At 44.1% G+C, this 21667-nt stretch overlaps 1 protein-coding gene across 1 annotated transcript in view; it reads right to left on the bottom strand.

Annotated features, from left to right (window-relative positions):
* ctxnd1 (cortexin domain containing 1) overlaps positions 1–8554 on the bottom strand; it is a 67347-nt gene extending 58793 nt beyond the window's left edge. Inside the window, exon 1 of the mRNA XM_080214284.1 lies at positions 8429–8554. The gene's annotated coding sequence lies outside the window, so the exon portion shown is untranslated. The remainder of the gene's footprint in view (positions 1–8428) is intronic.
* Between the last annotated feature and the right edge of the window lie 13113 nt (positions 8555–21667).

Genomic DNA, 21667 nt, shown 5'->3' with positions numbered 1-21667 from the left:
AACCGCAGATCAAGTTGATGTGTCAGTTAAGAAAGCTTATCGAATACTGGTTAGGCCACAGTTAGAATATTATGTACAATTCTGACTGCCAGACTTTAGGGGACGGCACGGAGACACAGGGGTTAGCATTGCTGCTTCACAGCACCAGAGACCTGGGTTCAATTCCAGACTCGGGTTACTGTGTGGAATTTGCATGTTGTCCCCATGTCTGCGTGGGCTTCCTCCGGGTGCTCCGGTTTCCTCCCACAGTCCAAAGATGGATTGACCATGCCAAACTCCAGATGACGGGGATAGGGCAGAGAGGAGGGCTTTGGTAGGATGCTCTTTCAGTGAGACAGTGCAGACTCAAAGGGCCAAATGGCCATTTTCTGCAGAGTAGGGATTCTATGGTTCTTCGGGAGGATATAAAAGCCCTTGGGAGGGTATAGAGGCTTACCAGGATTATTCCAGGGGTGACCGAGAGATTGGAGAAACTGGATTGGTTCTCCTTACAGCAGAGAGATGGTTACAGGGAGACCTTGTGGGAGTGTTCAAAATTGTGTGGGGATTTGTTGAAACAAACAGGAGGAAAATATTTCTTCTGTCAAAGATCCCAGATTAAAATAATTGGCAAGCGAACCCGAGGGGAAATGAGGCAATTACTTCACACAGAGGATTGCTGTGAACTGGAACTGACCTTTACCCAAATGGATAGTACTTATAAGATTCCATAGATACTTTCAAAAGGGACATATACCCAAAGAAGATTAATTTGTGGGATTATGGGGGAAAAATAGGGTTGCGGCAGTAATTGGATAGAGGTGGGAAAAAATTAGTAGGAAACTAGTGGGAAAAACTAGAACCAGAGGGCAAAACCTCAGGCTAAAGGGACAATCCTTTAAAACAGAGATGAGGAGGAATTTCTTTAGCCAGAGAGTGGTGAATCTGTGGAACTCTTTGACACAGAAGGCTATGAAGGCCAGCTCATTGAGTGTCTTTAAGACAGATAGGTTCTTGATTAATAAGAGGGTCAGGGTTTATAAAGAAAAAGCAGGAGAATGGAGATGAGAAAAATATCAGCCATGATTAAATAGTGGAACAGACTTGATGGGCCGAGTGGCCTAATTCTGTTCCTATGTCTTATGGTCAAAGAGCCAGCATGGGCTTGATGGGCTGAATAGTCTCCATGAATGTTGTAGGATTTTATGAATGGAGAGATCTGAAGTGGAAATAGGAAAAGCTGGTAAAAGGGAACTGAATCCAACAGTTGCGGAGATAGTAGCTAGCTAACACCAATCATTCTCACTGGCTGGGGTAGAGGGGATCTCCAATCTCCACGCTCACCCCCCACCACCATCACACCCATTACCACTCTCCCATCTTAAAAGGAATGTGTACCAAAGTCGCATTTTGACATTATTAACATCCAATGGTAAAGCTTAAACTTGCAGGAACACAGACCACTTTGAGTTTTATGTGTCTGGTTCATGAGGAACTGCACTGGAACAGCTCAGGAAACCAAAGACAGATGTTAGAGTGTTCTATCAGAAAGTGATAGGGCACTCAGGGTTATACATGTAATTTGCTTAATAAATGCAGTATTTTGTCATACAAAACTTGAATATTGTTGAACAAACACTTTTTTGTCGAATCTTTTCATCTTGCGCTCATCAGGACATTGGGAGGAAAACAATGTAAAGGAAATCAACAAATTTAGTCTGTGTGAAAAGAAAGTGCTAATTGGGTGGCAAGTGGACTCTGATTGGTAGAGGCATTACCATGGAGAATGCACCAGTTGATGATGACCGACAGTTAAATGGCAAGCATTGTTTGGAACTTAAACCAGCTTGACTCTGATTGGTCAAGATGTGGAGATGCTGGCATTGGATTGGGGTGGGCACAGCAAGAAGTCGCACAATACCAGGTTAAAGTCCAACAGGGTTACTTGGAATTATGAGCTTTCCGAACGGTGCTCCTTCATCAGGTGATTTAGCAGAATCTGAAAGCTCGTGATTCCAAATAAACCTTTGGTACTTTAACTTGGAGGCTTCTTACTGATTGGTCAAGGCATTGTCTTGTGGAATGAATCAGCAAATGGCTGTCACTTACTTTGTTTAGCTGAAACAGGCTCGATGTGTGAATGTGCTCCATGCCAGCACAGAACGTATGCTGGTACGGAGCACATGTATTAATATGTTTTAATACAGGCAAATGCACTACACTCTGAGTCTGACTGACAATCTTAAATTGGTTGTCAGTATAATTCTTAGCACACTGAGGATTACTTAGCAAATGTTGTCCAACTGCAGAAACAAATCTATTGTCCGACATTAGATTTTGAGTTTTGTAAGTACAGGCTGTACTTGCCAGTTGCGAACAGTGCAGGGGAAATTACGTTTGATGTGATCCACCCAGTTTTTGGGACCCATGGACTACGTTGGTTTGCAATGTGGAGCAGCTCCCTATCTCAGCCAACACAACCTGGAATGACCTTCTGAACTGAGCTTACAGGATACTGCAAGGCTTGGATAGAGCGGATGTGGAGAGGATGTTTGCACGAGTAGGAAAAACTAGAACCAGAGAGTGCAACCTCAGGCTAAAGGGACGATCCTTTAATACATTGGGGATACATTGGGGAGACCATGCAGACGCTATGACAACGGATGAATGAACATCGCTCGACAATCACCAGGCAAGACTGTTCCCTTCCTGTTGGCGAACACTTCAGTGGTCACGGGCATTCAGCCTCTGACCTTCGGGTAAGCATTCTCCAAGGCGGCCTTCACAACACACGACAGCGCAGTCGCTGAACAGAGACTGATAGCCAAGTTCCGCACACATGAGGACGGTCTCAACAGGGATCTTGGGTTCATGTCGCACTATCTGTAACCCCCGTGACTTGCCTGGGTTTACAAAACCTCACTTACTGTACTGTCTGGAGACAATACACATCTCTGTAACCTGTGATCAGTGCTCCTTCCACTCACATTGTCAGCCACTTCAGGTCTTGAACAGCAGGTTAGGTGTAAGGATTCGCATTCTAATCAGTAATCTCTAAACTGTCTGTGCTTTATATGGTCTGTCTGAGGCCAGAACTCTCCATTCACCTGACGAAGAGGGAGACCTCGAAAGCTTGTGAGTCTATTATCAAATAAATCGGTTGGACTAAAACCTGGTGTTGTCAGACTTTTTACGATCCTTTAAAACAGAGATAGAACATAGAACATAGAACATTACAGCGCAGAACAGGCCCTTCGGCCCACGATGTTGCGCCGACCAGTTAAAAAACAATGACCCTCTAACCTAAACCAATCCCTTTCCATCCATAAACCTATCCACAGATCTCTTAAACACCCCCAAACTAGGCGCATCCACAACTGCAGCAGGCAGGGCATTCCAATCCCTCACCACCCTCTGGGTAAAGAACCTACCCCAACATCCGTCCTATAACTACCACCCCTTAATTTAAAGCTATGCCCCCTCGTGCTAGCTTTCTCCATCCGAGGAAAAAGGCTATCACTGTCCACCCTATCTAAACCTCTGATCACCTTATATGTTTCAATAAGGTCCCCTCACAGCCGCCTTCTTTCTAATGAAAACAACCTCAAATCCCTCAGTCTCTCCTCATAGGACCTCCCCTCCATACCAGGCAACATCCTGGTAAACCTCCTCTGCACCCTCTCCAAAGCCTCCACATCCTTCCTATAATGTGGGGACCAGAACTGCACACAATACTCCAAGTGCGGACGCACCAGAGTTTTGTACAGTTGCAACATGACGCTGCGGCTCCTAAATTCAATCCCCCTACCAATAAACGCCAAGACACCGTATGCCTTCCTAACAACCCTATCTACTTGATTCCCAACTTTCAGGGATCTATCTACACATATACCTAGATCCCTCTGTTCATCCACACTATTCAAAGTCCTACCGTTAGCCCTATACTCTACACATCCATTATTCCTGCCAAAGTGAATTACCTCACACTTTTCCGCATTAAACTCCATCCGCCACCTCTCGGCCCAGCTCTGCAACTTGTCCAAGTCTTCCTGTAGACTAAGACACCCTTCCTCACTATCTACCACACCTCCGACTTTGGTGTCATCAGCAAATTTACTAATCCACCCAACTATACCCTCATCCAGATCATTTATAAAAATTACAAACAGCAGTGGCCCCAAAACAAATCCCTGAGGCACACCACTCGTAACCGAACTCCATGATGAATACTTACTATCAACCATCACCCTCTGTCTCCTACCCGCCAGCCAATTCCTAATCCAATTTCCTAAATCACCCTCAATCCCATACATCTGCAATTTCTGCAGAAGGCTTCCATGGTGAACCTTATCAAACACCTTACTAAAGTCCATATACACGTCAACTGCCTTACCCCCATCCATCTCTTTGGTCACTTTCTCAAAAAACTCAATAAGGTTAGTAAGGCACAACCTACCCTCCACAAAACCATGCTGACTATCTCTAATCATTTCATTACTCTCCAAATAACTATAAATCCTATCCCTAATAATTTTTTCTAAAACCTTGCCCACAACAGAAGTAAGACTCACCGGTCTATAATTCCCAGGGAAGTCTCTGTTCCCCTTCTTAAACAATGGGACAACATTCGCCAACCTCCAATCTTCTGGCACTATACCGGTGACCAACGACGACCTGAAGATCAGAGCCAGAGGCTCTGCAATCTCGTCCCTTGCCTCCCAGAGAATCCTAGGGTAAATCCCATCCGGCCCAGGGGACTTATCTATTTTCAAACCCTCAAGAATAACTAGCACATCCTCCTTGTCAACTGCAATACTGTCCAGTTTACAACCCTGTAACCCAGTGTTCTCCACAGCTACATTTATGTCCCCATTTATGTTTGAGATGAGAAGCAATTTCTTCAGTGGTGAATCTGTGGAACTCTTTGCCACAGAAGGCTGTGGTGGCCGGGTCATTGAATGACTTTAAGACAGAGAAAAGTAGGTTCTTGATTAATAAGAGAATCAGGAGTTATGGGGAAAAGGCAGGAGAATGGGGATGAGAAAAACATTAGCTATGATTGAATGGTGGAGCAGACTCGATGGGCCAAATGGCCCAATTCTGCTCCTATATCTTACGGACTGTATAGAATCATAGAACCCTACAGTGCAGAAAGAGGCCCTTCAAGTCTGTGCCGAACAGAATCCCACCCAGGCCCTACCCCCATATCCCTACGTATTATACCCACTCATCCCTCTAACCTGCACATCCCTGGACACTAAGGGGCAATTTCTTAGCATGACCAATCAACCTAACCCGCACATCTTTGGACTGTGGGAGGAAACCGGAGTACCCGGAGGAAACCCACGCAGACACAAGGAGATTGTGCAAACTCCACCCAGACAGTGACCCCAGTCGGGAATCGAACCCAGGACCCTGGAGGTATGAAGCAGCAGTGCTAACCGCTGTGCTACCGTGCTACCCACTTTCCTATAATTCTATAACAATGACCAAAGCAGGATTTCTTTTTTATTTGCTCGTGGCATTGATGGAAAGGCCAGCATTTCTTATCCTGTTCCTTCAAAAGGTGACGGTGAGCCACAGAGTGGAAGCATTGCAGTCCAATCGTTATTGGAATTTGGATAGATCAGATAATACTGTCCTGGGCTTTCAGTATTGGACTCAGGCTGGGGGGCCGGGTATTAATATAACACATAGGGCTAGGAATTGTGGATGGAAGTATCATGAGACGGTGGGAGCAATTATTTTGTGACAGAAGAGATTTGACAGTCTTGTTAATATTTTATGACACGTTTGTGATAAAATATTCTCTAACTTAATAAGATTAAACATAGGCTGTTTATGCAGTTGCCAATGCCTACATCATCTTCTAAAGCCTAACAAGGTTAGACTCACTGTTTGCAGGGATCAATGAGAGTCCATCAGTGAAAGTGGCCCTTTTCAATGTAACTCTGGCTCAGTAATAATTGTGGCGAAGACAGATCAGAGACCGGACAACATTCATAAGAACATAAGAACATAAGAACCTAAGAAATAGGAGCAGGAGTAGGCCATCTAGCCCTTCGAGCCTGCCCCGCCATTCAATAAGATCATGGCTGATCTGTCGCTGCTCAGTTCCACTTTCCCGCCCTCTCCCCATAACCCTTAATCCCCTCACTTATCAAAAACCCATCAACCCGCGTCTTAAAAATATTTAGCGAGGCAGCCTCCACCACTTCAACGGGCAGAGAATTCCAGAGATTCACCACCCTTTGAGTGAAGAAGTTCCTCCTCAACTCCGTTCTAAACCGCCCCCCTTTTATCTTGAGGCTGTGCCCCCTAGTCCTACTGTCCTTCCTGAGCGGGAAGAGCCTCTCCACCTCTATCCTATCCATCCCATTCATCATCTTATACGTCTCAATGAGATCTCCCCTCATTCTTCTAAACTCTAATGAGTACAAGCCTAGTTTATTCAGCCTCTCCTCATAGCTCAATCCCCTCAACTCCGGTATCAGCCTAGTAAACCTCCTCTGCACTCCCTCCAAGGCCAAAATATCTTTGCGCAGGTGCGGCGCCCAAAAATGCACACAGTACTCCAGCTGCGGCCATTCCCCACCATCAGGCTTAGGGATAACCCAAGGGCTCTTCGGAAACCTTTCCAAGCCACTTGGGGAAAGGGGACAGAGAATTCCTTGTTGGTGGGCGGCAGTTTGGCAATTCCAAAATCCCAGCTGAACTCCAAAAATGCCTCTCCCTTTTTATCCGAATCCACTAGGATTCCTTAACTTGGAAATCAAGGATTGTTGCACCCAGAAACCGTTCGCGGGTCTGGATTTCAGGAGGCGAAAAATAGCAGCAGATTGCTAACGGCTCCGGCAAGTATCCCATTAATGTGGAGATGCTGGAGCTGGACTGGGGTGAGCACAGTAAAAAGTCTCACAACGCCAGGTTAAAGTCCAACAGTGCACTCACCTGATGAAGGGGCAGTGCTCCAAAAGCTTGTGCGACTGAATAAACCTATTGGGCTTTAACCTGGTGTTGTGAGACTTCTTATCCCATTAAAGTAGTGGATTGAGTATTTGGTTGTTTCATTTCTGCTAAATATCATCCAGTGAGGTCTCCCAACTTCCAATAGTGATTATTCACTGACCACTTTACAATGAGAAATGAAAATACGAAATGCAGATAAAAATAATTCATTTTTGGGATGTCTTTTGCTTAATTTGTGAAGAGGTTTATGTTTAAAGCACTGGGGAGGCAAGTTTGAGATCTATGATTCCTTCCTGGTCAATCTCCCTCCTGAGGTTCATTATATTAAAAAGCATAACATCTCACATCCACCCACCGCTTAATAAATGTGTGCTTATTATCGCTTTACAGCCCAATTATCCTGCCGCCCTCTAACCTTCTGCTAAACAAAAATCAATGTGTAGATAATGATGAACACAGGGTTGTTTGGTGTGTGTAATGTGTGTGTTAAACTCATTCCAAATCAAACATCCATTGGTACACCCCCTCAGCCACCACTCCCCCGAGATCTGTCTGGGGGAACAGTACAGGCAGTTTTCCCTCCAAGATGCTGAGTTGCTTCAAGCTCTGGGAAGGTCAAAACTTCACTGCTTTCCTTCTGAATTCTTTGTTAAACGGCACATATCCGAGTGGGCTTGTTGCATTCAGCAGTGTGTGTGTTGCCCCCATGGCTTGCCTGGGTGTGCAAAACCTCACTTACTGTACTGTCTGGAGACAATACACATCTCTTTAACCTGTGATCAGTGCCCCTTCCACACACATTGTCGGCCACTTTAAGACTTGAACAGCAGGTTAGGTGTAAAGATTCGCATTCCAATCAGTAATCTGTAAACTGTGCTTTATACGCCCTGTCTGAGGCCAGAACTCACCTGACGAAGAGGGGAAACCTCGAAAGCTTGTGAGTTTACTATCAAATAAATCGGTCGGACTTAAACCTGGTGTTGTCAGACTTCTTACTGCAATTCATCAGTGCCAGGGCTGGCTGCTGCTCACATCTCGGCTGCTCTCAGCCCCAACTTGCGGGAGGATTCAGTGCTGGAAGCTGCACACTTTTACCGAGACAACTTCAACAATTCTGTAACATGACCGCCTGCTCCTGCCCCAGGAGCTGGAAATGACTGCGGTAGACGGGGCAAAAACAGCAGAACAACTTCTGATGCACCCGAAATATTAATTACTCAGACATTCCGCACCCCAGCTCTGATTAACTCTGACAACATTCCCCCCCTTGGTACAAAAGACATTTAAAAATATATAACCTATTCCTGGAAAGTTTATCTGTGGCTGCAAACACTCAGATATAAGGATCGGATTTCACCCTGAACTCAATCCACACACACAGGAGAAGCTGCGGATTTCTCAGGGAGAGTCACAGGGTGGTGCTGGGCAGGTGAAAGCTAAACTCGCTTTAACTTGTTTTTGTCTTTGCATTGCTACTTACTGCATTGTCTCCTGTGTGCACTGCGCACTGCCTGTCCCTTCCAGCGACACATGCTGCTAAGCCGAAGGCGTTCTCTTCCCCCTCTCTCTCTCTCTCATTCATTCAGCACTTTGCCACCTCTGCTGCCGGCTGTGGTTCCACATCGACCTGTCCATGTCTGGCTGTAGGGGGGAGGTGAGTTAGCAACTGGGAGAGGCGATGGACAATGATCAGGTCAGAGGACATCAGCTGCTTCTGTGTTAAAAAAAATAATACAGAGGGATTCAGTGTAAGGATGTCACAAAGATCAGGATATTAACATTGTGGCTGTCTTACCAAGAGTCCACACACACACAGTGCAAAAGGAGATTCTCATCTGCTGGATGTTTAAATGAATGAGGTGCAGTCTCTGGCGGCAGGCCAGCACCGAGCCATCAGCTCGACTTTTCCCCCACTAGGAAGAAAGCTCAGTGAGTGTTACCAGTCCGGGAAAATGTTCCACTGATGTGGCAGCTTCAGACAGCGATTGGTTCCCTCTGACCATCAGTGGAGATGATGTAGAGATGCCGGCTTTGGACTGCACACAGTCAGAAGTCTGACAACACCAGGTTAGAGTCCAACCAGTTTATCTGATAGTAAACCCACAAGCTTTCGGAGACACGGTCCCTTCCTCAGGTGTGTGGAAGGTTCTGATCAGAGAAGGGTGTATAAAGACACACACGGTTCCCGGAATACTGATTAGTGGAGAAGCAGGAGGGCTGATTTTCCTCCACCATCTGGGCTTTACCCCAGCTCAGCTTCCACTTGTGCTGTCTCCTGAGAATAAAGTCTGACAACACCAGGTTTTAGTCCAACCGATTTATTTGATAATAGCCTCACAAGCTTTCGGGGTTAGCCCAGTCCAACGCCTGCATACCCACATCCTGAGAATAACCCAGTCAACACTCTCCTATTGGGGAATGTCAGCCTGACCAGGGCAATAATCCTGTCCAGCTCCCACTGACAGAGAACATTGCAGCCTGCTAAACATTCTTTTTATTTCGCAAAAAATATACTTTACTCCTAAAAGATCTGAACAAGGATCACAAATGTTTCAGAATTGCACAGTGCAAGAATATTCAGGTGTTCTGCACACATCATGCTAAACATTGAACAGTGTACAGTCAAAAATAACATTACAGACATTTTAAAATGTTATTACAAAGTGTGCAATGGCATTTTGGTTGTCTGCATAGATCAAGTTAGAAATCCCTACAGAATTATAGAATCCTTCCAGTGCAGAAGAAGGACATCCGACCCATTCTCAGTCTGTACCAAAAACAATCCCACCCAGGACCTATCTCCGTAACCCTGCACATTTACCACGACTAACTCACTTAACCTCGGGACACCAGGGGCAATTTAGCATGGCCAATCCACCTAAACTGCACATCTTCAGAGTGTGGGAGGAAACCAGAGCACCCAGGGGAAACCCACACAGATACGGGGAGAACATGCAGACTGCACACAGACAGTGACCCAAATCTGAATTCAAACCCGGATCCCTGATGTTGTGAGACAGTGCTAACCACTGTGCCGCCCTCAAGCTACACTCTGAGGTCCTTCAATACAACTGTGATGTGTGTAACATTCACTGTGTACATTCAATGTGAGTCGTACAGCCTTAGGGGGTTCTGTACAATTCCCCTCCCCTCAGTTCACTATGGCTGATAGATCCTCCCCCCACTGGGTCTCTGTCGTGTCTGTCCCCAGGGTTTAGTGCATCCCTCAGCAGATAGTCCTGAGCTTTGGAATGTATAATATAAAATCCCATGAGGGAACCATGGTGGAATGAGTGAGTGACAGGGGCTTTAATCTCTATTATTAATCCTATTCACGGGATCCAACCATTCTGGCAAACCTAGCCAATCTAATGTGTAGGGTTAGATTTAGAGGGTAACAGGGATGCTGATAGCTAAGGCCAAGTCTCACCTTCCTTCACCTCTCCTGACGTAAGTGAAATATTTTCACTCACCCTCAGTGGTTCTCCAATAGTGGAGTAAGAAGTCTCACAACACCAGGTTAAAGTCCAACAGATTTATTTGGTAGCAAACGCCACTAGCTTTTGGGGCTTTGCCTCCGTCAGGTGAGTGGGATTCTGATCACAAACAAAACAGATTTCCCCACTCACCTGATGAAGGGGCAAACCTTGAAAGCTAGTGGCGTTTGCTACCAAATCAACCTGTTGGACTTTAACCTGGCATTGTGAGAGTTCTTACTGTGTTTACCCCAGTCCAACGCCAGCATCTCCACATCACATCTCCAACAATGGACAGAGATGCTAATGAGGGTTTTCTGATTTGAATGATCTACAAAGACCCGTTGCTTGCAGGAGACGCTGGAACAAGAATTCCCATTCTGCCTTTTATAGGTCATTATTTGGCCTGTCTCTGGAGTTCTGAGCCCAGTTTTGGTGGGTATGATGAGGTGGCATGGAAAATGGTTCAGATAGCTAAAAGAATGAATCCTGTTTGTAAGACAGACAGATATATAACATTTAGAGTTGAATAATATTCCTATTGACAGAGTATTACAGTTTGAGAGACTGGGGAGTGTAGTATAAGGGCCTGGCATATGAAGGGTTAATGTGAGACCGTGACCAGTACTGCCCATACAGTAATGTAAGAGAACATGCACCCAAGGGTCAGTGTGGTGTTGGATAGAGTTGTGTGTAGAAGCAGGTATGGAGATAGCTCCTAGCTTTGACCTTCCTACCTCTATATAGTTTCTAGTAGTTAATAAATTCCTGCTATCAAACAACCTAAGACTAGAAATATTTTAACAGACCTACTGAACTATGCCAACAGCTCACACCATGGTGTCTTACAAATGGAATAACTCAAAACCTCACAGAAACTGCAGTAGAAATTAAAATCCAGAGACCTTAGGCAAAAAAAATCAAAGAAGCATTCTGACCAGCAAAGGAGGTGAAGACAGAGAATCACCAGAGACAAGCTCCAAAGAAAGGCTTGGAAGCTGAAGGCAGAAATTAAATTTCTCACTGCAGCAGAAGACTCCACTGAATCACGTGGAAGAAAGCTTCAATACCCAGGGTGGAATTTTCCAGCCATGCTCACCCTAAAACCAGAAAATTCCATCCGAGGTCAATGGACCTTTGCATGGTTCACACCCCTCCAACCCCCACCCGCTACGATTCCCGTGAACAGGCGAGACAGGAGATATTCCAGTTCCAGAGTCAGTAGACCGAGCAGGGGTGAGCTAAAAATGGACAACACTAGTTCTGAAAAAAGTTGAACACCTGCAATGGTCAGAAATTGCCATTTAAAGCTCAGTCAGAGAAGCCTGAATCTGTGCCTGAACACATACTCGAGTTCCCTCAGAACAAAAAAATAATGCATTGAAAATGGATCATAACTATTTAGGCAGCTTCAAAAACCCAGTAAAAGTCAGAGTTCATCACTACCATGACTCAAGAACATTGCGCCAAAGTGGGGAAGGCTCGAACCAATTAATCCAGGTGGTTGTTGAGAAATTGTAAATGTTGAGATAGCAAATGTCATTAGCGCAGGAGCCCACTAATATCAGCAAATACTGGGAAAGCCTTTCGGGAAGAAGCGTACTGCATCACCATCTTGGGGCTTTAGAAAATCTTAAAGCTAAACCTACAGTTTAAACATTTTATTTTTGCTTTTGGGTATTAGGTCACAAATCCAAAGTATATCATGAAGCCAGACTAGACCCCAACAATTTTCTACTTTGGCATTAGTGTGAGGATAAGATGATTCAATCCAGGCTCTACTGACAAATTAAGAAGCTTTTATCAAAACAAAATTTATTTAACAATGCAGTTTAACTATAACAAATAAATTAGCTTAACTGTTAACAATTGAACAATATTCAAGTATGACAAGATACAATTCTTAACTGCTGACCTATCACTATGAGTTCCAATTCAAGCAATATTCCTCTTATAGACTAAATCAACTCTTTAAAATTAGTTAGCAAAACACAGGCATAATTACTTATCTTAGGTTAACAGTCCCAGAGCTTTCAGAACATTTCTGGAGAGAGAGAGAAAGTGAGACAACTGTTTCCTCTATAGCTCAGGTTGCAACTGCCTGTAGTTTTAAATTGAAACTGAAACAGTATTTTTTCCTTGCAATCTTAGCTCGTCCCATTAACTGCACGACTCTGAGTAACTGGTCTGAAAGCCCAGGAGAACCTAAAGAAACAAGAAGTCTATTAACTCTACAAAATAACACATTCCTTAGCTAAAATCAATTATTAGCTTGCACTCTTAGCATCTGCAGACGAATCGACTCTTGTAACAAAACGCTTCATAGAACATTGAACATTACAGTACACTACAGGCCCTTCAGCCCTAGATGTTGCGCTGACCTGTGAAAACCAATCTAAAGCCCATCTAATCTACACTATTCCAATATCATCCATATGTTTATCCAATAACCATTTGAACGCCCTTAAAGTTGGCGAGTCCACAACTGTTGCAGGCAGGGCATTCCACACCCTTACTACTCTCTGAGTAAAGAACCTACCTCTGACATCTGTCCTATAATTATCACCCCTCAATTTAAAGCTATATCTCCTCATGCTAACCATCACCATCTGTTGAAAAAGGCTCTCACTGTCCACCCTATCTGATCCACTGATCAACTTATATGCCTCTATTAAATCACCTCTTAACTTTCTTCTCTCTAACGAAAACAGTCTCAAGTCCCTCAGCCTTTCCTCATAAGACCTTCCCACCATACCAGGAAACGTCCTGGTAAATCGCTGCTGCACACTTTCCAATGCTTCCATATCCTTCCTATAATGTGGCGACCAGAACTGTACGCAATACTCCAAGTGCGGCCGCACCAGAGTTTTGTACAGCTGCAACACGACCTCATGGTTCCTAAACTCAATCCCTCTATCAATAAAAGCTAACACACCGTACGCCTTCTTAACAACCCTATCAACTTGGGTGCCAACTTTCAGGGATCTATGCACATGGACTCCGAGATCTCTCTGCTCATCCACACGACCAAGTAACTTACCATTAGCCCAGTACTCTGTATTCCTGTTACTCCTTCCAAAGTGAATCATCTCACACTTTTCAGCATTAAGCTTCATTTGCCACCTCTCAGCCCAGCTCTGCAGCTTATCTATGTCCCTCTGTAACATGCAACATCCACAACTCCACTGACTTTAGTGTCATCCACAAATTTACTAACCCATCCTCTAACCCTCATCAAGGTCATTTATAAAAATGACAAACAGCAGTGGCCCCAAAACAGATCATTGAGGTACACCACTTGTAACTGAACTCCAGGATGAACATTTCCCATCAACCACCACCCCCTGTCTTCTATCAGCTAGCCAACTTCTGATTCAAACCATTAAATCACCCTCAATCCCATGCCTCCATATTTTCTGCAATAGCCTACCATGGGGAATCTTATCAAATGCTTTACTGAAATCCATTTACACCATATCAATTGCTTTACCCTTATCCACCTCTTTGGTCGCCTCTTAAAGAACTCAATAAGGTTTGTGAGGCACGACCTACCCTTCACAAAACCTGTGTTGACCATCCCTAAGCAAATTATTCCTTCCTAGATGATTATAAATCCTATTTCTAATAATCCTTTCCAAAACTTTGCCCACAACAGAAGTAAGGCTCACTGGTCTATAATTACCAGGGTTGTCTCTACTCCTCTTCCTGAACAAGGGGACAACATTTGCTATCCTTCAGTCTTCTGGCACTATTCCTGTAGACAATGACGACATAAAGATCAAAGCCAAATGCTCTGCAATCTCCTCTCTAGCTTCCCAGAGAATCCTAGCATAAATCCCATCTGGCCCAGGGGACTTACCTACTTTCACACTTTCGAGAATTGTTAACACGTCCTTCTTATGAACCTCAATCCCGTCTAGTCTAATAGCCTGTATCTCAGCATTCTCCTTGACAACATTGTCTTTTTCCTGTGTGAATACTGACGAAAAATATTCATTTAGCGCCTCTCCTATCTCTACGGATCCCACGCACAACTTTGCATTTCTGTCCTGACTGGCCCTAATCTTACCCTAGTCATTCTTTTATTCCTGACGTACCTGTAGAAAGCTTTAGGGTTTTCCTTGATTCCTCTTAAAGCAGCTCCACCCTAAACTCAAAATATATCAATATATTCTGATCCAAGTGTATCATCACACTTGGATCAGAAATCCACTCTTCCAGATCAATTTGGACTTTTCCAAGGCCCAGATAGATCACAAAATTGAAGACTTTGACGAAAGAGATTCCTTAAGTACATGAACAAGGTATCAGTAAAAAGACAGAAGCTGACAAATGAACACACTGCTTTATTCAGTAGGACTGATAGCTGATGATATAATAACTGGGAAAGAAATCAACCAATCATCTGCAAAGCTTAACGAAATTTTAAAATCGTTCAATGTTTATTTAACCTAAGAAGTAACAAAATCCTTGAAAGGTTTCAATTTAATAACCACATCCAGCAGTCAGGAGAACCTGTGATCTGGTGATCTATAGAGAGTGGCTGAAGACTGTTATTATGGCAAACCAAAATCTGAGCTACTCAGGGGTAGAAAAGGTGAGGCAGTGCCAGATTTGTTTTTTTTGTTCATTCTTGGGACATGGGCATCATTGGCTGGGCCAGCATTTATTGCCCATCCCTAGTTGCCCTTGGAGGGCAGTTGAGAATCAATCAAATTGTTGTGTAGTCACATGTAGGCCACACCAGATAAGGATGGCAGATTTCCTTTCCTAAACATCAGTCGACCAGATGGGTTTTTCCAACAATCGACAATGGTTTTATGGTCCTCAGCAGATTCTAAATTCCAGATATTTTTAATTGAGTTAAAATTCCACTATCTGTTGTGGTGGGATTTGAACCTGGGTCCCCAGAACATTAGCTGATTTTTTTGGATGAATAGTCTGGCGATAATACTGCTCGGCCATCGCCTCCCTGTGGGGTAACTGCTGGGCTCCCCTATGTTGCGTTCTCAGACAAGTTTCAAGGAAAGGAAGATCCAACCCTTGAGAAAGCCATTTAGATTGTCAAGCAATCTCAAATCTATTGGCAGTAAACTTCCATATTAAGGGGAAAAAGTCAACAACAAAAAAAATCTTCCATCCAATTTGTGAAATAGCACAGAGAGGGACACTATAGACCAAGGGAAGCAATATCCTAGCCAACCAGTAGAGTAGAGTCCAAAGAGGTTGATTGGCCATGCCAAATTGACCCTAGTGTCAGGGAGATTAGCAGGGTAAATGTGTGGGGTTAAGGGAATAGGGCCTGGTGGGATTGTGGTTGGTATAGACTCGATGGGCCGAATGCCTTCTTCTGTACTGTAGGGACTCTATGATTCGATGACCATGCCAGCTTTGTAGAGCAAAGCTTCCCCCCAGAGGGGATCAATGTCTTGCACTTTCAGCCCAATGCTTTCAATGTAACTATAGGACACTTTGGGAATCTGTACAAATCCAAATCAGATTATATGGGAGACTCCAAAAAAGGATTCACAAGGCCAAGACAGTATGTCAGGAAGACACACAGCCATACTTCTTGGGTGAGGTCAAAAGATCCTAGATTTTTACGTTGAAGTGTGGACATCTCAGTTAATGGCCATCGCACAAACTTTAAATTGGACTTGAGGTGCACTAGGTGTTATGGTCCTTACAGACAAAGAACCATCAGCAAGAGACTTCTGGCTATGAACAACGTCATCCGCAACCAGTCTATTTCTCTCTTGAGAGAAATACCTGCGCAGACCTGAATCTCCTCAAAACGGCAAAAGGTGTTAAAACATCTCACGTGGTCTATTATACAGAATTTCAATTTCTTGAGAGCTCAAACAAGAAAGATTCTCTTAACTGGAATTTCAGTTTTGAATTGTTTTCTCTTTTTGCGGAACCGGTTTTGTCCACTTTCGTTACAGGTGCCAGAAGCCCTTCATTGGTCAGACCAGCCAACCGGATAGTTACCACAACCCCTCGAATGGATGACAGTTGCAATGAGGAAAGTCTTGACCTGAAATCCAACACCACATAAACCGAGACCACAGGCAGATGCTGCAGTCTCCAGCAACGTGGTAATGCCTCAGACAATGCTGAACCTGAATAGCAGCTATCCATTAACCACAGCATACCACACAGACAACGCAAAGGTGAGCTTACCACCACATCATGCCCTCACAACACAAAGAGGCGTCCTTCATCCCAGTGTGTGTCACGGTGAGGTACACAAAGACGGAAGAGAGAAAAACACCATAGCTATGAACCTAGAGTTGGTCCACCCTGTAAAGACTGGGATAAACCAACTGCGAACTATCACTACAACCGGGGAATTGACAAAGAGCGATTCATATTAAAGAGCAGATAAAGAGGATGCCACGAACTCTAATTCAACAAAGTTTACCTCCAGCAGCGACAGGTTCTACCACTCTGACTGTAGTGAGAAAAAAATTTGGAAGGGTCTAAGACCACCTGAACCTATGAACTTGAGGAGGGGAGGATAGGGTGGTAATTTATGGGATAAATTGGGATAACTTGTAAATTCATTAGATAAAGACATAAAGAGAGATATGGTATAATGGTGTGGTGCATAAAGGGTTAATGTGGGTCTGAGTACAGTACCGCCCATACAGTGATGTAAGAGAACACATGACCCCCCATGTAGCTTTGGACTGAGCCATGTGTAAAGGCAAGCATGGAGCCTATAGTGGAACCTTTACTGTACCAATGTATATCGTTTCTGGTACTTGATAAATACCTAGTGTTCGACTACCTGAGACTAGCAATACCTTAATAATACCTACCAAACTACATCCAACACCTACAACAGGGAGGACTGGAGACAAGTATTTAACCAATGCAAAAGTGAGGGTAGACCAAATGTTAGGCAGGGCTTCTTTAAGACTTGAACAGCAGGTTAGTTGTAAAGATTCACATTCTAATCAGTAATCTGTAAACTGTCTGTGCTGTTATGTGCTCTGTCTGAGGCCAGAACTCTCCATTCACCTGACGAAGGGCAAATCTCAAAAGCTTGTGAGTTTGCTATCAAATAAATCGGTTGGACTTAAACCTGGTGTTGTCAGACTTCTTACTGTGTTTACCCCAGTCCAACGCCGGCATCTCCACATCAGGTCTTCTTTTCCCAGAGAGTAGCGAGTCTACACATATAAAGTTCAAAAGTACTTGTTTGGACAGCTGTGTGAGGATGTTTTTCCTGTTTGGGGGATATAGAACACATGGTCAAGAGTCTCAGAATAAGAGTTCAGTTATTCAGGACCGAAACTTCTTCACTCATAGGGTTCTGAACTTTCAGAATCCTTTACCCCTGAGAATTGTGAATGTTCAGCGTGTGAGTAAATAAGACTGAGATGGATCGATTTTTGGTTTCTAAGCAAATCAAGACATATTGTGAGAAGGTGGTGTTGAGATTGAGGATCAGCCCATTATCTTACTGAACGGCAAAGCAACATCAACAGGTGAAATGGCCAATCCTGTTCTTGCCTTCTTTGCCACGTATCTTGACCTGGTGTGCCGGAGTTGACTCTTTCTGGGAAATTTCCCCATCCTGCCTCCCAGGGGAATTGTTGCAGGTGGAGGTCAAAAGTCCGTTGACCTGGGGTGAGGTTTTTTGGTTTCGGGCAAACGCAGCTCCCGCTGTTTATATTTTTTTCAGGAGAGAGCTCGAGCATTGCTTAGCCGAGGTGGGGATTGTTTCACACTGGGTGGTTTCATCGCCTGAAGAGGGTCGGAGACGAATTTTCCACTGTTTTCCTTCTTATTAATCCTGGGTTTTTTTTCTCTCCGGTGTATCTGGTCATGATGAACGTGGGACAGGCTTGATGGTTCTTTTCCTAACCATCATTTCAGTCTGTTGCTAACTTTAATGACACAGGTAAAGCTAACAGATTACAGAGAATACACATCCTCACAGATCGGCCCATTGTGAAGATACTTGTGAAGATCAGGTGAGGAGGAGTGAACTGGCTCTCCTCCATTCAGTTTCTTCAGTTGGTGACGACAAAAGTTTTTAAATTTCTTTCCCCTGTAGAGGCCTTTCCCACATCCCAAATGTATCTTCGGTAATATCTAAGCAGGGAATAATAAAAGGCCAATCACAAGGTTTTCCTGAAAGAGCCAGTTTATTGGCTGCTAAACTTGAGGGAAAAAAGAACTACAGATGTGACGTTACTCAGGTATTAAAAGCAAGGAAAGTTAGAGTCCAAATAAAAAGTTAAACAATATATGGTTAAGTCCTTTGCTTGAGACATAATGTTGCAGCTGTTTTAAGTTCGTTGGTTGCTTTAAAATCCTGGAGTCAGGGTGAAGTCTGAGTAACTGCATTTGCAGGATCTTTACTATCCATAATCCATCTCCCAGAAATTGATGTATTTCTCCTGAGGTCCTTTCTGATGGACTATCTGTATCTGCAATTTTAGTCTGTAGAGAAAGGATTTATTAACTTAAGAAGGAGAGAGAGAGATTCTTAACTATTCCATTAGCAGTTTTTCAAGAGTCCTATTCATAGAATCATAGAACCCTACAGCGCAGAAAGAGGCCCTTCAGTCCATTGAGTCTGCACCTAACACAATCCCATCCAGGTCCTACCCCCATATCCCATACCCACTAATCCCTCTAACCTACGCATCCCTGGACACTAAGGGGCAATTTCTTAGCACGGCCAACCAACCTAACCCGCACATCTTTGGACTGTGGGAGGAAACCGGAGCACCCAGAGGAAACCCACACGAACACGAGAAGAATGTGCAAACTCCACACAGACAGTGACCCGAGTCGGGAATCGAACCCAGGACCCTGGAGCTATGAAGCAGCAGTGCTAACCACTGTGCTACCGTGCCGCCCAAAGCCAGCTTTCAAAGTCCTGCTCTCTGTATCTTCCAGAGATACATTCGCCATGTCTGCTGTATTGTTGTAACATTTTGATATGCCATCTCAGAAACTTGTTTGCCTTTCTTACCCTCGCTTTGGAAGGTGGCCTTTCATCGTAAAGCAGGTTTGTGCTGTCTCATTTCAAATTGCTGAATTTCAATTCAACTTTTTAAAATCATTTTTCAAAAACTTTCATACCTCACAGAAACACGAGTGAACACACAGGAATTACACTCTGAGTGGGAAGAATATCGGCTAGCTCCAACTGGCACCAAAACGCTTCCCACTTCTCCAGCCTCACAGCTCCAGGGACCCGGGTTCAATTCCTGGCTTGAGTCACTGTCTGTGTGGAGTCTGCACATTCTCCCCGAGTCTGCGTGGGTTTTCTCGGGTGCTCCGGTTTCCTCCCACATTCTGAAAGGCTTGCTGGTTAGGTGCATTGACCCGAACAGGCACCCAAGTGTGGCAACTAGGGGGATTACACAGTAACTTCATTGCAGTGTTAATGTAAGCCTTACATGTGACTAATAAAAAAACTTTAAACTTTAAGGAAGAATATATACAACCATCCACAAGTACACTTCCAACTGTCACACCACATTGACTCAGAACAAAAACATTCTTTCACTGTCGCTGGGTAAAAATCCTGGAACTCTCTCTCTACCATTATTGAGGGGGTAGCTAAACCATGGGCCTGCAGCAGTCCAGGAAGGCTCACCACCGTCTTCCCATGGGAAATTTGCAATAATCAATAAATGCTGGTGTTGCCAGCGACACATCCCACACACAGATAACATTTTAAAAAGAAACAATGTGACGTTTAGAACTGTTGGGGGGAGAAAAAGCTGATTTTCTGGTAAAACAAGTGATGTCAAGTTGTTAAATTCTAGAAACAAGCAGAGAATTTGAGTTAATTGTGAGTATGTGTTAGTGCAGCTTGTTCACGTGTTAAACAATGATTCCAGTTGGTGATGTGGGTCAGGATACTGCTGGCATGTTCCTGAGCTGGATTACTGAAGTTGTCTAAGTGTCAATGCATGTTCTGTAAGAGATTAATGGAGAGTGTCACAGAAGGTGCTGGGACTGTATTTTATGGGATTTATTTTTCTCTTCTAAAGGATGATGGTTAATGGCCCACGTCCTGTGGAATTTAACAAAGCAATTATAAAACACTGACTATCTGCCATTTCGCTTGTACTCTTTCTGTGTGATTTGTGAATTACTAGATCACAACTGCAGGTGCAGAAATCCATTTAGTCCATATCAACCTCTCGATCTGGGGAGGATCCACCCACCCTTCCCAGAGTAACATCTAACTGGCTTTGTGAATGATTCCATGGATTTTGCCATCACTAAACTATCTGGACATTTATTTCACCTGTTGACCTCACCATACATGAAGAATTTCGCCATACATGAAGTAGGCCTACCTACTAGACCTATCTATAACTCCCAATCCCATCAGATCCCATGTACTCATCCAGAAGTCTCTTAAAAGACCCCAACGAGTTCGCCTCCACCACCACCGACGGCAGCCGATTCCACTCACTCACCACCCTCTGAGTGAAAAACTTACCCTGACATCTCCTCTGTACTTGCTCCCCAGCACCTTAAACCTGTGTCCTCTCGTAGCGACCATTTCAGCCCTGGGAAATAGCCTCCAAGAATCCACCCTATCTATTCCTCTCAACATCTTATAAACCTCTATCAGGTCGCCTCTCAACCTTCGTCTCTCCAGGGAGAAGAGTCCCAGCTCCTTCAACCTATCTTCATAAGGCATGCCTCCCAATCCAGGCAACATCCTTGTAAATCTCCTCTGCACCCTTTCAATAGCTTCCACATCCTTCTTGTAGTGAGGCGACCAGAATTGTGCACAATTTCCTCAATTAATTGGTTTGTTTACTGGTTTGAACTTGTGGTTCCTCATTTCATTCCTGTGGTTTAATTGAAAGTTAGATTCCTCTTTGTCTTCCTTCTTTTTTGGCTTCTCTTCTCATCACAGGACTTTTCCCAGTCTGTCTGAGTCTTCACTTGCTCAAAGAAATCAAAGCGTTGGTCGGAAAAGATTTTGGGTCTGTGCTGAAAGTTCTTACCGATACTCCCCCAGCAGTCATCCTCAGACCACCCTGAGGTCAAGAGGTTACTATTCGGGTGAATTCGGGGTTTACATGTTCCAGGAAAGCCCAGCGAACATTTGACTGTTGGTGACATTAATATTTGAACAAGATATTGTATCGGGCAAATATTCAAAAGTGTGGCTCAAATAATGGAATATCGAGTTTTTGGCAAGTGAGGTGTGAAATTTTGTCTTATTAAGTTACCCACTGTTGTGGTTG

The sequence above is a fragment of the Carcharhinus amblyrhynchos genome, chromosome 28 (genome assembly GCF_965287045.1).
Source record: "Carcharhinus amblyrhynchos chromosome 28, sCarAmb.v2.hapA, whole genome shotgun sequence".
NCBI lineage: Eukaryota > Metazoa > Chordata > Chondrichthyes > Carcharhiniformes > Carcharhinidae > Carcharhinus > Carcharhinus amblyrhynchos.
Note: the sequence above shows the minus strand (reverse complement) of the source record. Positions and strands in the feature narration are given on the sequence as shown.